Raw genomic sequence first — 16,382 nt, 5'->3', positions numbered from 1 at the left:
AACGATTTGTTTGTTTTTAAAAATAATGATGTTAATGAGGCATTTGCTAATAAATTTTAAGAGTTTATTGAGCTGTTTTATGAAAATGTAGCGAAAAAAAATTATTTTGAATTTTTGCACAAATTTTTCGACTAATAAAAAAATTTAATGTTGGCGTGAAAATTTATTTTTATGAATCATTTTATTGAATTTTTGAATATTTTGTTCGATTGGGATGAAGTGTATGAATTTATCGATGGTATTTTCAATGATATTTTGAGAATTTGGAAGTGAGTCGAAGTGGCTCGGTGATGTAGTGGTTTCGTCAATTGTGACTAAATCATTGGACAACGACCCAGCGATTATTTATACGAGTCTTAGCATGCAAAACTGTTCACATGCCATTTTTCGAATCAAATGCACTGGGCACGAAGCTCAAACATTCCGTTCTTTTGACTGTATGAAGTTACTTACTTCGCTAGCCGTACAGATCAATTGTGATCTATTGCCTCCCTCAGTCGACTCCTTAAGCTAGTTCTTCCAATTCCAAATGTGACACTATCTCTATCGACAGCTTCTTTCAATGACTGAATGTAGTAATATCAATAAAAGAGTGGTTCCGGATCCAACTATACGCTGTAGTTCTAGGTTTAAGTTCGATGGTTTGGCGAATTATTGGTAGTTAAGCTGTCATTAGCCATTAAATGTAGGTAACGTGAAGTTCTGGATCTTACAGATCTGAATAACAGACAAGACGGTTTTGTCAGGTCAACTTCGTGTCTTACTGTTAATAGGAGAGCTTAGCGATACCCTAACAAACATGTTGTGCTGTTCAGATACGATTTTGTTAAGTTTGGATCAACATATGAGACAGAGATGGACTATTGCCAAATTTTCATGGAGTTTTTAGGATTTTGTCTCGAAAAACCCTAGTAAATTCCAAGCAAATTCTACAAAAAGGTGGGGGAGAGGGGCTAAAAGTTCGAACTACACTCCCGGACTCAAAAGTTCTAAAAAAGCCCAAAATAGTCATTTCCATCAATATAACAAACTTCCAATCTCAACATGTGCCCAAACAAAACCCTCCATTCATGGCTTCCCTAATTATTTTGCATGTAAAAAATTCAATTTGCCAAAAAAAGAAAACGTCAAAGGCAATAAACGATCGAATAAAGCACAAGTACATCAACTTCCATATTCATTAGGAATTAACTCAATTTCTTTTTACATGCCAATATTCTATTTTTAGTAAATGGAGTAGAAAAGAAAAATTCTTTTCTTTATCATTACTTACTGCCTCATGTTCGATGCCATTGCTCAATGAATGAAAAGACATGAGATGAGAAGCCAAAACTGCATATAAAATAATATAAGTCAGAAAATAAATGTTCCTATTCAATGTAATGTATCATGTATCTGCTTACACGTCAGTTTATTATAAATGAAAATACATTCTGCCTTTTTCTTTTCGTCTGTTTCCTCTTCATAACAAGATTATACAATTCCACAGAAAAAGAAATGATTTTTTTTTTCATTCATATGATTGAATGTATTATGTGCAAATACTGTAATGTGTATAGCATAGCATAATAATCAATGATTTGGAATGGTTTTTTGTGTTGATGTAAAAAAATGGTGAAAGAGAGAAAAAACGGAAAAAACTTTACAAGAAGCTTAATGCTTCATTTATCCATCATCATCATCATCCTTTTCTTTTAGAGCCCTTCATTTTATGGGCTTTCAATGGTTCGAAAAGAGTTTTGGCTGTTAGGGATATTAGGCGCATTTTAGAAGAATAAATTAAAAATCGCCTTTAAGCAGACGTTAAGTTGCCATCAGGGTATGTTCGTGTCTTACTATTAACACAGTGAAGCAGCAGTAGTGGTCAATCTATAGAAAGTGGCAATCTGCGAAAGGTGCCACCGTTGGAAAGCTGCAACGTGCGGGAAGAGACATCGGCAAGAAAAGAGAACCTAGATAAGTGGGCATCGGTCGAAGGTGACAAACTGGAAAACAGGTCATCAAAGGAAGGTGGCAACCTACAAAAGGTGTTGAAAAGCTGCAACTTGTGGAATGATCCATTGGTGGAAGGTGGCAACCTACAGAAGGGCCCTTGCAGGAAGCAGACAAGCTGCAAAAGGTGCCATCGGTGGAAAGTGGCAACCTACATAAGAGGTCATCACTGAAAGGTTACAACCTTCTAAAGGTCCATCCAAGGAAAGTGGAAGCCTTCAAAAGGGGTCAAAGTCGCAAGGCGGCAACCTGCTGAAAGTGCTATTGGCGGAATATAATAGTCTGCAGGATTAGACACCGACAGAATGTGTTAAACTGACAGAAGGACTTATAAATGGTGAACCCCGAATTCTGCCAAGTTTGGTTGGATACGATGAAATCCGACCCTACGCCAAAGTCACGCTGGTCTCGAGACACTATTTATTGAATTGTTCCACACCGTGTGCCTTTCGGGCTTTATGGATGGAAATGATCTAAATCTAAATTACAATTCTTGTCATATCATTCTATTCTCAACGATATGATGAATGAGAACAAGCACCCAACATTCTTTGATTGCTATTTTCTCAAAAAAGCAACCCTCTCCAATTCCAATAAAATTTTCAACAAAGACCCTTTTTTTGAAGCCAATGTGATAATGAGACCAAAAATGACCTGTTAAAACAACATTCCCTCATTTCCACTCAACAACAGCAAACAAAAGTGACGCATTATAAAGGAACAAAAGAGACAGAAAAAAAAAGCTCTAATGAGACGGCAAAAAATATAATATCGATTGAAATATGGCAAGCAGGATAGACAAGTAATTTTCCATATAATTCACTTTTCTCTTCCCTACCCATTTTTTGTTTCAAATACGTAAATAACAGGCAGCAGAAGCGAAAGTAAGTTCAATGTTTCCCTATATACTCGTATTTCTTATTGATATCCTACAATGTAGATTCTTTCCCCCTGAATATGTAGCAACAGGTTCCTTTCAAAAAAAGTTAAACTTTTTCTTCTTCCTGAATTTCATTTTACGAGAGTTGGAGCAAAGAGAGCGAGCAAGAGAGAGAAATTGAAGCACAAAATGCGGAAAGAGAAAATTGAAGAAAAATCAAAGCGGATAAAGGAAAGAACGATGTATTTCCCAATAAAATAGAGTTTCATGTACGAAAAAAAAAATTTGTGAATAAGGAAGGAAATAGGCAAAAGTGGAAATCGATTGGCATGTTATGAGACTATATTACGCACTTTATGTATGAACAAAAAGAAGAAATTGTCCATAAAAATTCACATGTAGACCTTTTTTTGTTATACATAAGTCTATAGTCTGAAAATCACTTGCAATTGACGATTGTATTGAATGATTGAATAAAAAGGAATTTCCATTTTCATCAATTTTACTGATTGAAATGTGTTTTGATTAAAGTTGAATTTGTTGGACAGACTAGGATGTTTTGTTAAATTTAGCGTTGTTTTGGTGGGAATTGTTATCAGTTGAATGTATGTTGTGATCAACTATTTCAATTGTTAAGCTATTGACTTGATTGTTTTTGGAAACTTACTTCTTTAGTGAAAGCGCACAAAGGCACATTGACGAATTTAGAGTTCGTCGGAAGCTGGATCTGTCTTTAAATAACTTCTGCCAGTTTCTAATTCCCAGCACTTTTTCATTGTTGCTCACACAACAATCTCATGAGCATTTTGGTCTACCTCGAGATCTCTTTCCATCCAGAAAATCACAATTTCTGTTTTTGGATAACGTAGGAGAATTCTGAAGTGAAATTTGATTGAATTTTGAGCAAATATAGTTTGTTGATACAGCTCTAATCCATCTCTCCGCTGATAACACCTAAAAATATGCTAATCAGCTCAAAGACATGTCCAGATGGTATCCAGAGATGCAATGTCAATTCAAATTTGCTTAAAATTCCCAATTAATCGACATTCTTTCTCTACAGTTCATAAAAAATGTTGGCAAGCCCTTTTCTCCCTCCAAACTAACTAGATACATCCCCACATACCATACTTTACATTACCCAGCGTCCAACACAATCAAATTCATTATTACTTCTACGCTTTCGACGCTCAACACTTCACATATGTGATATAATAAACTACATTCTCACAAATGTAATCAGTCAGTCACTCATTCGACATTAATTTGAGGCAATGATGTTGGAACGTGCAGCAAAATTCTAAGAATGTCTAGCAAGAAGACAGAAGAGCTATCAAAATAGAAGACACCGCAAAACTTGTTACTACATAATAATTCATAAATTAAGATTGCATCTGAATTCTTATTCCTTATCATCCTCAACGGCATTCATTAACAAGATGTGAAGATTTTTGGTATTTTTAGCTATAAATATTCGCTAACGCATACTATGGACTTTAAATTATGGCTTAGGCTAGCAGTGACATATTTATGAGATAGGGTAGAGTTGAAGATAGAGTACAATGAGAAGATAGCAACGGCTTAACGCGATGAGATTTACGATGTAATTTCACTTGATATCAACTAATTGAATTGTGAAATGTTTCGTGATTAGATTTGTAGATTTCTAGCGATTATTCTCGGAATATCAAATCGTCTTCCGGAAATAATCGACTCAATTCTATGAAATAAGAATGAAACATTTCGACAGACATAAATCCTATATAAGAATTATTACTAAATTCTTTTAATGGTTAAATGGATATACAATCGATTTCTCTTATGGAATTACTATGGATTATGTTAAGTATTGTGAGAGATTTGGATGTAAATCTTAATTGAATATATTGAGCTTGTGTTGTTTACGTGAATCAAGGGAGATAGTTTGGATACAAATTTATGGGTTGATTCTAGGAAAATGCAATAATTTATGATATTATAGGGAAGAATAATGAAGAAATGTGTGATGGGGAACTGTTCAGAACTAGAAAAGCCTATAATGTGTGTTTTAACAGCAAGCAAAGGAAGAAATAAATTCATGATTGACTTCAAATTTACCAAAATTTTGGAATTTTTTCAGTCACATCAGGAGTCAAATCTAGCTCGAGTGTGCACCTCGAAATGAAAAGTCTATCCCTAAGATCCTTTAAGTTTCGGTCACGAGAGCATTTATTACAAACAAATCGTACAAATCGGAAAATTATTCGAAAATACAGTCTCAGGTCGATGTGACTCTAATTTAGTGTCACATTTGGTTGAAATTCAGCACCATGTCAGTGTTAGGTCAGTTAAATGCTGGATTCAGGTTGGATTAATCGACTTGTGTTATTCGGGAGGGGTCTCCGTAATTATTCCAAATGGTAGTTAAATGACAAGCCTAAACCGCATTTTTAGCAGTAAACATGGATCCAAATCAGCCGTCATGTTGTCGTCAAGGAATCTTTTAGTCTTTCTATTAATTCGCCAATTTACCAGAACTCTAGTAAATACGCAATACAGTTCGGATAAGCTTTGATCCCAAGTCTAGCTTGGTATTGTTTTACATCATCTGATACTGTTGTTCTAAGTCAACAGATTTCATTTGAATAAATATGCTGAATCATCTAAATCTTCTAAAATTTCAATCATAATTAATTTGAATAATTTATGTGCTTAAGATTACACGATACATTATTAAAATCTTACAATGCTTCTCTAACTCTGTACTAATTATATAGTTACACTTTAATTCTAAATATGTCTCATACGTAACTCGTTCCAACCTTGAAAATCCTCCTCTACATTTTCACTAATTACATACTGAACGATATAGTCGTAAAAGTACAAAAAAAAGGGAAAGAACTTAAATAAATATTTAAATTACTTTATTCCAATTACTTTAGTTCAATATTTATTTAAAGCTACAACACTAATGAAGATAATCATTAGTTCGATAATTGTAATATAAAATTCAATTTATTTTAATATAAAAAAAAATCGCATATTGAGGGAAGGAAAGAGGCATGTTCAATTTAATTGGAACATGGTTTGTAAACAATTTAAATTACGACAAGGTAGAGTAAGTAAGAGAAAATTGAGAATAAGAAGAAGGAAGAAACGTAAACAAAATTCAAATGCGATAAATTTTGTAAATTATTTACGTTCTACATGTGAATTATAAATTTTTTTCTCACATATATTAAATTACTTCATCGATTCCTCATTGTTTTTGGAACTAGTCATGTGAGGAAATGAAAATTATAGAGTATATTGGAATATTTTTTTAATGATTTTGCATATATTTTACCGAGTAGCACAAATTTGTTTTTCGATCAAGAATCTAGATTCAAGTCGGCGTAACAAACTCGAGCATTACAAGTCGGTTGATTGATCCAAAATCCGGCAATATGCTGGCGCGACTCTGACTTGATAGTAGATTCAATTTGAGTCCGATTTGATCCGAAATCTGGTATGTGATCGGAATGACTCCTACTTGGTGCCGGATTCGATTTAAATTACGATTCGACACTATCCGATTTATATCCCACAATATTCCAATTGGACAAAAATACGTGATTTCTAGTTGATGGCAACCAAGTAAGAGACACCCCGATCAACTGACGGATTTTGGATCAATTCGAATTTAAATCGTATCCAGGACCAAGTCAAAGTCACGCTAACATTTGATCGACTGACTTGTGATGCTCGGATTTGTTAAAGTATTTCAGCTGCTGCTAAATAAAAATTTCTCCTTTATGTGAATTAGTATGTCAGATACTCTAAAAGCTGATAGATGAATAGGGATCTCTTGATACTTTAAAGCAATAGGATGCATCCTTTTATTTTTTGTAGCATATCTTGAAGCATCCTTTTATTTTTTGTAGCATATCTTGAAGGCAAGTCTAGATTTTACAAATGTTTGACGGTACACTAGTGTGTCACAGCTCCCGAGTTGTCTACTACTGCTTTAAAACTCAAAACTGCTCTGATTCCCTTTAGTAAGGAGAACCTTCAGCTGCATATTAGAGTAACAGTTTCACCCAGCTTCATAAATCAATACCTAAACTTCACAGCTTTTTAGTTAACGAAATCTACAACCATGAGAGTAAATCTACATCCCCATAACATAAACCATTTATTTATGTTGAATTTGCTTAACCGGTTGAAAGATAAAAAGCTGTATTATGCCTGACTTTAAACTGACACAAAAATGTTTATATAAACACTTTAGGGTGCTCTCAAATGAGAATAATTGAAAAAGAAAAGACTAAAAAATGTGGAAAAAACAGATTGCATTTATGAAAAATGTAAAAGATACCGAACTGATGTATATATTCTAGTTAAATTATAGAATAAAGCGACATTTGGATGGGAGATGGGAAAAAAATTATAAATATTTTATATTTACCACCGTCTCTGATATCATGAAGCAGAAAAAAATGTGTAAACATGTTCGAGAACGATGAGCAAATATCATGATTTAATGAAGAGATAGACGTTGACAAGTAATTGGATGTGAGGGCAATTAAAGCGCTTTTTAAGAGTAGATTAGAGATCAATATTGACCATCAGGTCTGGAGAGATTTTAGACACATTTTAGGATCGATGTTGAACTTTTTAATAATTCTGGAAGTCAAACGGTGTCAAACTGGCTGAAAATTAAGCCCTTCTTGCCCTACTCTGTATTCTGTGAACCTCGGCTACAAGCCGCTTGAAGCCGGATTTTTAGCTAATTTTGTGTCATCTGATTTCTGGATCTATACTAAAAGTATGTCTAAGCCGACTCAAATTTTGTATGGAAAAGTCAACTCTACCTTGTTTAACATTTTAGTTGACTTCGAGTTCAGCATGCAACCTAAACGGCTACATGTATCAATGTCTATTTCATTAAGTCCCTTGTTTTATAAGACTCCTTGAATAGCTCAAGTCGGTTAATAGATCCATAACCTGGAACTAGGCTGTCGTGACTTTGGCTTCGTATCGAATTTAGCAAAATATGACCTAAGATAGATTCAAGTCTACACTGGCTTGGAAACACTATTTTCCGTCTAAATCACGCCGCGTGCCACTTGTGCCACTTGTAAGTAATTGCTTATAACCATTAATCCAACTAACTGTTCAAGTAACTTGATAATTAGTTTACATTTTCCGACATTCACTTAAATTCACTGTCATGTAAATAAAACTCTATACTTGTTCCTTAACCATCAAAAAATGCCACAACTTAATAACAAAAGTTTGTTACACTCGACATTTACTTATAAAATGTTCTTGTTTGCTATTTATTATAGGGATGTTGTATGGAGAAACGGTATGGATCCTCTCGCATTTATCTCATGGGTATTACATTTGAATTGACTATTATTTTCTTTACCTTGCCGCAGATTGCATGCGACGACTCATACCGTATGTGTGTATGCTTTACTATATTTAGAAGCTTGTATGTTCACGACTTTCTCTCGTTACGAACAGAAGGTCTTGAATTTTTCAGAATTTAAGGGATTTTCATGAAATGGGGAAATTTAATTATACTCAGGTATATCTTTTTCGTTTGTACTTTTTTCATGCTCGAAGGAATGAACAAGAAGGCAAAAAAAAATTCTCTATATTCCGAAGTTTTTATGGATTCTCTTCAAGATGATGAAAATGCAATTAATTACCTTGTTTTTCAGACATCCTGTTTTAGGCTTATAAGATATACGAATGTCTTGTCATACGATCAGCTATTCGAATATGAGTTTGAAGTTAATGTGGGGGATTTGGATTTATTAATATAATTTTGCTTCGTTTTTCTGGTAATTCCATTTAGAGACGTTCTTTAAGGTATGATTAAAGGCAATAAGATTTCATGATTAAAGGAATTATTTCATATTTTAGAGGGGGATTTTGCCATTATTTTATGAATATTTAAGGTCTGTGCTGAATATTACTGGTAGTGAATTACTTGCCGAGCATCATGTGGCAGTAAAATTAGTCATAATCAGCTTTCGCCTTGCCGTTAGGACACAATCACGTCTTGTAGTATACATGACGAATCAGTGCATTTATAGCAACTTTGTAGCACTTCCAGGCTTATAAAGTTCTAAATAAAAAAGCTCAAAACTAGTGATCATTCAATGCTATAAAGCAGGAAGCTTTAATTTCTGTCTTTGCAACATGCAGCACACTAAACAGACAGTTTTACTTTATTTTTTAAATTAAATTAAGTGAATGCACTTGAATGAAGAAGTAGCGAGAGAAAAAAGTTTAATAAAGTTTTATAAGCATCAGTGAACTACTTTCATTAAATTAGTTAAATTAAGTTTGAAGATTTTTTTTTCTTGTGTTACTTCATGATTATTCTCGCATTGAGTGTTATAATTTCAAAAGTTTGTAACAGAGCTATGAGATTTAGCAGTTCTGAATCAGTCAGAATAGATTCATAATTAATTTTTATTTTTAAATGTTGAAGCCTTTACAAACTAACTCGTGGATGTAATTTTAGATGCAAACAATAGCTCGAGAAATAAAAAGCTCTACCTAGCAGCTATTTGGAAGTTTGATGAAATTCAGAGTCCATTATGACTTGACATAAACTCCATATGAAAGCATTTCCTTATGTTCAATCAGGGGCGTATTCAGAAGGATGGTTTGGGGATCCAAAATTTTTATTATGGACAAAATTCTTCATTTTTTTGGTGGTTTTCGAGACAAAAATCCAGAATCACCTTTAAATTTCTGCAATAAACTAAAATTAGCCCTAACATTCTGGCTACTCCCTTTCTTTGTGATTTGATGATGATTGGTTCCTATTGATCCACTGTGCATCGTAGGGCGTTAATAAAGCGATGGAACAGGTCTCTGTTCATTGTGTCGTTTGGGCAATTCAAATCTTGAGGAAGGTCATGGATCACAATTGATCTGTACGGCCATTGAAATAAGCAGAGCTCAAAATCGATTCGAGTTTTTATGGAAAAGTCAAATCGGATCAACTCAGATTAACTCGACTTCAACTATAATTCGACTACGAGCTCTGGAAATAAGTAAGAACAATCCTGATATTATCCCTAAAATCAAGCCATACCACAAATCCTCCACAAAGTATCATTAAAATTTTCATTTCATTAGCAAAATTGTAATATTTTTTAAAATAATAAATTACATCATTAATTTTTCTCATTTTTCAGATTTTCATGCTCATAAACAGTCGAAAAGATTTTCCATTCATTTATTTTTCTTTTATCTCATCATCCACTCTAGGATAATTTAAGAGTAAAAAAAATCGCAGACAGACATTTTTTATGTATTCAAAAATTTGTAAGATTTAGCAAAATATGGATGATAATTCTGAATTTGATATTCAGTTTATAGAGATGAATGTTTTATGGATTCTGGTTAGGAAATTCAAGTTTTGTCATTCGGGATTGAATTATCATAGACCTTTCTCTCTGAAGTGTCCCCATACATAATTGGCAGGCGTCTATTTGGTGCCCAGCCGATAGTGGACCCTTGTCTTTTTTCATATGAAGGCCTGGCAAGATTCTGAAATTCAATGAAATGAGGCCACCTCCATTTGGCATCAATATACATAGATGTATGCCACACGGATCACGACTTGCATGTGATGTTGATAAAACAGCTCGGGATAGAAGCTTTAAAGCCATTCCCTATCGCCCTCTCTGACTAACCCGAACAAATTCCAATCCATGTCACATTTCAACTTATAAATAAAATGTAAATGAAAACGACTGAATCACAAAAAACTCATTAGGATAAAGAATGATTACAGCCAGCACATGGAATGATTTAAAATCAAATTTTGGCAATGAATTTGGTTGAATTATCATTTTTTACAGGCTTTATAAGCATTAAGCATCAAATATAAATAATGAATCATGAAAAAAAAGTCATTTGCTTTTTATTCATTTTATTCGTAAATTTGTAAATTCGCAATTCTAATTTTGATTTTTTTATTTGATCAACTTTTGACGGTTATGTCAAGTTCAGTTTGTCAGATGATAGCTGTATATTCACAGAATGCGCTATAAATATTCGCAAATTTGGATCAATGATCCTTAATTTTTCACAATCTTGCTTCTCATTTTTCACACCAAATCTGCAAGAATTGTGATGAACACCGACTGTCTATATCTCATTATGTAATAAAATACAATAAATGGCATCTAAGTGGAATAATTTTTGTGTGTAAAATTAGCATAAAAATAAATTATCATCATGAATAATTCCATCCTCAATTTTCATTTTTCAAAATGTGAGAATTTGTCATTAAGCAGATGATAGTGGGATGGAAGATTTGTGGACTAAAAGAAGATGAGATGGAGAAGAAACTAATTCCGTGCGATTTTCCACAGTAAATCAAGATGTTTGTAATAAATATTTCATGACGTAAGGTTAGATGTCGAAAGTTTTTTTCAAGTTTACGCGGTTAGAGACTGTGAAGGCATGAGCGGAATTTTATGTTACCACATTTAGTTCTTCTTTCGATTGAGTTTTTAGACGTAGATTTTTAGGAAGATTAGCTGAATAAATGAGATTTAGTTATGAACTCTTCTGATGGTAGTCATTTTGACTTTAAACTTTGAAATGAAATTCAGAACTTATTAGGTACAGCTTAACAGTCAATGAGCATACTAGTCTAGATGAGCGATCTCATGAACATCTATGCTTAATCAATACAAATGGTCGTGCTTAATTTTGTGAGTATGATCCTTATTTGTTCTGGACCTTAAAGTATTTGGTACCTTGGTAACTTAAGGTAAAGTATGTGTTGGTCTACCTACTTGTCATTAATAGCTGTATCTCTGTTATTTTACAGGAAACGTTTTAAAAAGGGCCAGAAACAGTCAACATGGTATCGTCAGGTGTCAGGGTCATGTAGTCAACGCAACGAAGTATCATTGCATAAATACTACATTGTACTGCTCCCTATTATATAGATTACGTGATTTAGCTCATGCAAGAAGCCATACGTAATAGAATAACCAAAAATCTAGCTCAAAACCAACGTAGTTCAAGTCAAAGACCATGGTCGATGAAATCCGATCTCATCCCAGAGTCAAGTCAGTCTGGTTTCTGATTTTCGGTCATTTCTACAAAGAGTGCTTTCCGGGCGTTGATTCTTAGTTATAAACCATATGTATCCAGGATACAGAGTCATATGAATCCATTCACGAGTATTTTCAGCCTTTAAAACAAGCCTCAATCACGCACAATCAGAAACACCTCCATTTAAACCAACAATTTATTCTACTCTGCCTTCAATTCCACCACATCAATAAGACTTAACGACAATATATCTCCAAATAAATCTCCATAAATATTTACCTCAATAAAAGTCATTTTAATACACGAAAATTTGATAGGATAATTTGAAAAATAAGCTTAAATCAATCCATTTCATGGCGCATCTTACTTCCTTAACTCTTATCACTTCTAACTCATTTCACGAATTTTTTGAAAAGCGAATAAAGGATGTTTACATTCGACTAAATGGAATTTGTACTTGTACCTCCTTTCGTTTAGGATTATTTTGTCAGTAAATGTAATCACTTTACTTTTTTTTTTTTTTGAGTGGTGCGAATAATATAAATATCATGAAGCAGTGAGGCATGATTATATTGGCTTAGTATAAGTTCCTTCCTTTTTTTGGGTGAGGAATTTCATCGATATATTTTATTTTTGTTGGTTCTTAACGCTTTCGTGATCTGTTCGAGGAGATTTATTAGTAATGCTCTGATGAAAAAGTTTGGGGTTTTTTTTGGGGGAGTGGGGTGATGGGGGAAATCATCGACAATGAAAGTTTTGATAGCTTTTTCTTGTTTTGATGAGGTAAGGGGTGTACTTAGGAGGAAGGGAGGATTAAGTGGTCAAACCCCCTTCTCCCCATTGGTCCTCATTTTGGATAGAATTATGCAATTTCTCAAAACTTGGTTACACCGCGTTTGATTGGAATTCGCAAAGGAGACAACCAGGAGCTCTAAAAGCATCAGTGATGAAAGAATGCAAGGAAAACGTGCGGACAGGGAGTTGGAATTTGTACAAATTTGGTGTCAGATCCACCCGAAAAGCCACTTTCCTCATGGAAAGAAGCTTTCGATAGAAATAGTGTCACACTTGGAGTTGGTAATTGACAAGCGATAGCCAGCGATAAAATCAGCTTCAGGAGCCGATTGAGGGAAGCCATGAATCACACTTGATCTGTACGACCAGCGAAGTAACTAAGTACGTATGATGTCAGAGCCAGTGACAGCGTCAGATGGAAAGCTTTTAGTTTTAACATTATTTTCAAATAGGAACATAGTAACAGTAAGTAAGTCAGTAATGAATTCAATTTGCTCAGATTTTGCCCAACCTCCTTTTCCCCTCTATTCCTCCTCAATTTTCAGGAACTAAATATCCCTCATTCTCCTCAAAAAACTGTCTAACTAAGCCCCTGGATGAGCCATACAATGAAAAATTCCTTACACGGAATTTGAAGCCTTTGATGGCAAAAAACAGATTTTTTTCTCATGAACTTTAAAACAAAAATTGATCAAAGAAGACATCAAAAGGAAATCTGTTGTGTTTGTAGATTCATGTTTGAGGTCGATGCTATACAAACAAGAAAAAAAAATCTTTCCGTGAAACTTGATTATTCTTAAAGCTGCGAATGAAAAAATCTTTAAATTTTTTGTGCTCTTCCGAATGCTTTAACATTGCTGTGTAAAAAATTCAGCTCACATCTGCGAATAAATTGAATCAAATCTCTCAAATATTAAATCTCAGAAATGTACTTAGCCGTCGTCAAATTTATGGATGAAAACAGTTTTCTCTTTTTTCATCATCGACGCTTGTTGAATAACATACTTGAAATAAATATCAACTGAGATTTTTTCGGGATTGTTTATTTATTATTTGTACTTGCTAAAAATACTTTTTTTGGAATCTGAAAATATGGTTGGGTTTATTACGGGGAGGAATTCAAAGAAATTTCTATAATTCATTTTTAATGGCTGATTTTTTCTGGTTTCCGTGAAAGGAAATGAAAAATAAAACAACTTTTTTTTTGTTATGAGATGTTCGAGATGCGATGAATGATTTTTCAGAGATTTCCGCTAACATATTGTTCAAGTTTTGAAAACAAAGGCGTGTTACCAAGGTGTCAACACAAAGAAATGGCAGATATCGTCAAGGCTTTGTTAACAAATCAAATAATGACGCAGAATGATTTGTTTTTGAATGAAAAACTGGATGATAATTGAATAAAATAAAGTAGGTATTTTTTGGTGAATGTTTTCATTAATAATTGATTTTTGGAGCTTGGTTAAAGGCATTAAATAATACTAGTGAGAAAACATGAGAAAAGATGAGTCTCGGAACCCATAGTGATGATATAGGCAAAATTAAATAGATGTAGACAGATATGGGTACATTTCAAATTGTTCCCGAGTGAACAACAAGTAAGCAACTTGACATAATGTCTAGATAATAATTAGACCTAAGGTCGATTAATGACAAATTTTACGGAAAATTCCTGAAAAATTATCATTGGATTACATTAGGTCAGTTTAATAACTAGACATTATGCCAAGTTATTTACTCGGTGTTGTCTAGAATTTCTAGTAAAACTAGTGCTACTTGGCAGTTGTCAGATTATAAGTAAATGGTTCAACATGGCAAACGACTTAATGAGTTTACGGCTTTAACTAAGAATGCATAGTTTCCTAACCGGCCTTCACTTTATAGTGAATTTAAAGAATATGATCATCAATGATTGTCAATGGATTGAGTAGATGTACCGACCTAATGTGCTGGTTTAGGTAATAAATATTGCGGTCTGCTTTTAAGAAGCTATAATGAAAGTCGAAAATGAATAGACGTATAAGACAGGCCTCAAGTCTCTTACAATAAGTAGCCACTAGGAAATTGTTTATTTTTATGACAAATTGAGAAATGGGGATTCTGTTCAAGCATATTAATTGCTTCATTTTGTTTTTGTGCGTTTTTGTTTCTATTTTGAGCATCGTAGGTCATCATGAATAGTGAATGCATTCAAAATTTAATCACAATCAATCAATTGATAAATGTATAAACATTGGCCCTAATCTCAAAATTATAGCCAATTTCACTAACATGGATTACCAATCTATGGAAATTGTCTTATATAGTTTTAAAGCTTGAACAAAAATTACCCTCGAACTCAAAGATATCAACTCTGAAAATTTAAACATTTTAAAAATGTGAAATAAAACTTTTAAGATCCTTAAAAATCCTTTTTGCAAATTGAAATTCCTCAAAAAAAAAGTAGCAAAAACCCTCAAAAAACTTCTTATCCCCGATTAAAAACTTATGAATTTCAATCAAAAAGTACTCAAACAACAACAAAAATTTATTATAAGTGGAGAAGTTCAGACCTCATTAATTACCTCAAATTTTTATTTTCTAGCAAAAAATGTTCATGCTCATCTCTCAAAAAAAAAAAAAATGCCAAAACTTTATCCTTTGTTCACTAAAAAATTTCTTTCCACTCGAGATGTTTTTCCTTTCTTCTTTATGCTACATACATTGAGTGACTAGAAGATGTGGAAGTGAAAACGATCACATAGAATAGCGTAACGCTTCTTCTTCCTTAAACATCTTTTTTTTTCGGAAGGTTCAAGGAAATTTTCTCAGATGGAAATTCTTTCTATTCCTCTTAAAGTGAAATTGTTAAAGAGTTTCAAGGAACGACAAAAAATGATTTATTTTTATGTAATATTATACCTTTTTTTAAGGTATAACACGTTAAGTGCTTAACTAGCTTTAAAATTAGACTTTGAATATTTTATGAATGAATGTTTGTGGTCGGTTTTGGAAGTTCTTTTAAGTGGTTTTCTTCTTGGAAGCAAATGACATGAAAGGTGGATTAAGAGACTTGTTGGAAGTATATTTGGGCTTGACATTTAAAATTCGCATGAAAAATCTTTGTATGGAGGATATTTTTTGACATGAAATGATGAGCGATCATAATGGAGCTTCAGGTATGAAGCTTAAAGATGGACGAGATTGAAAGGTTAACTTAGAGTTGGCAGGACTCAAATGTGAAGGCGCTTTTAGTAGAATCCGGTCTCTGAACCACATTGGACTCCAGAATTTATTGGATTCGAATGGATCCATTGGATTTTGGTGGGTCCAATGGGGTCCAGAGACCGGATTCTAGTAGGAGCTCATTTTTAGACTTTTGGAGTTCTGACTCGAAAAGTTTTGTGAAATCTAGGTCTGGGTTAATCTTATTCTAAGATCATATTTAGACTATATATTTCAATTCAAAACATTAAGTTCCAGTAACAATCAATTAAACCTGTTCCAAGCGACACAAATGAAGAAGGCACTACCATGGACCTTTTGAGTCCCCAATAAAGCTCTTATTACTAAAACCATGTTCCTATGTGTAGCTTAGGTTAGAACAGAAGAGTTTCCATTTGACTCTGTTGCTGGCTCTGTCAAATAAAGCTCTTATATTGATACCAAATGA

The sequence above is a fragment of the Chironomus tepperi genome, unplaced genomic scaffold, assembly GCF_022539635.2.
Source record: "Chironomus tepperi strain 1889 unplaced genomic scaffold, CSIRO-AGI_Ctep_v1 contig_418, whole genome shotgun sequence".
NCBI classification, from domain to species: Eukaryota; Metazoa; Arthropoda; class Insecta; order Diptera; family Chironomidae; genus Chironomus; species Chironomus tepperi.
This window is presented reverse-complemented; position numbering follows the sequence as displayed.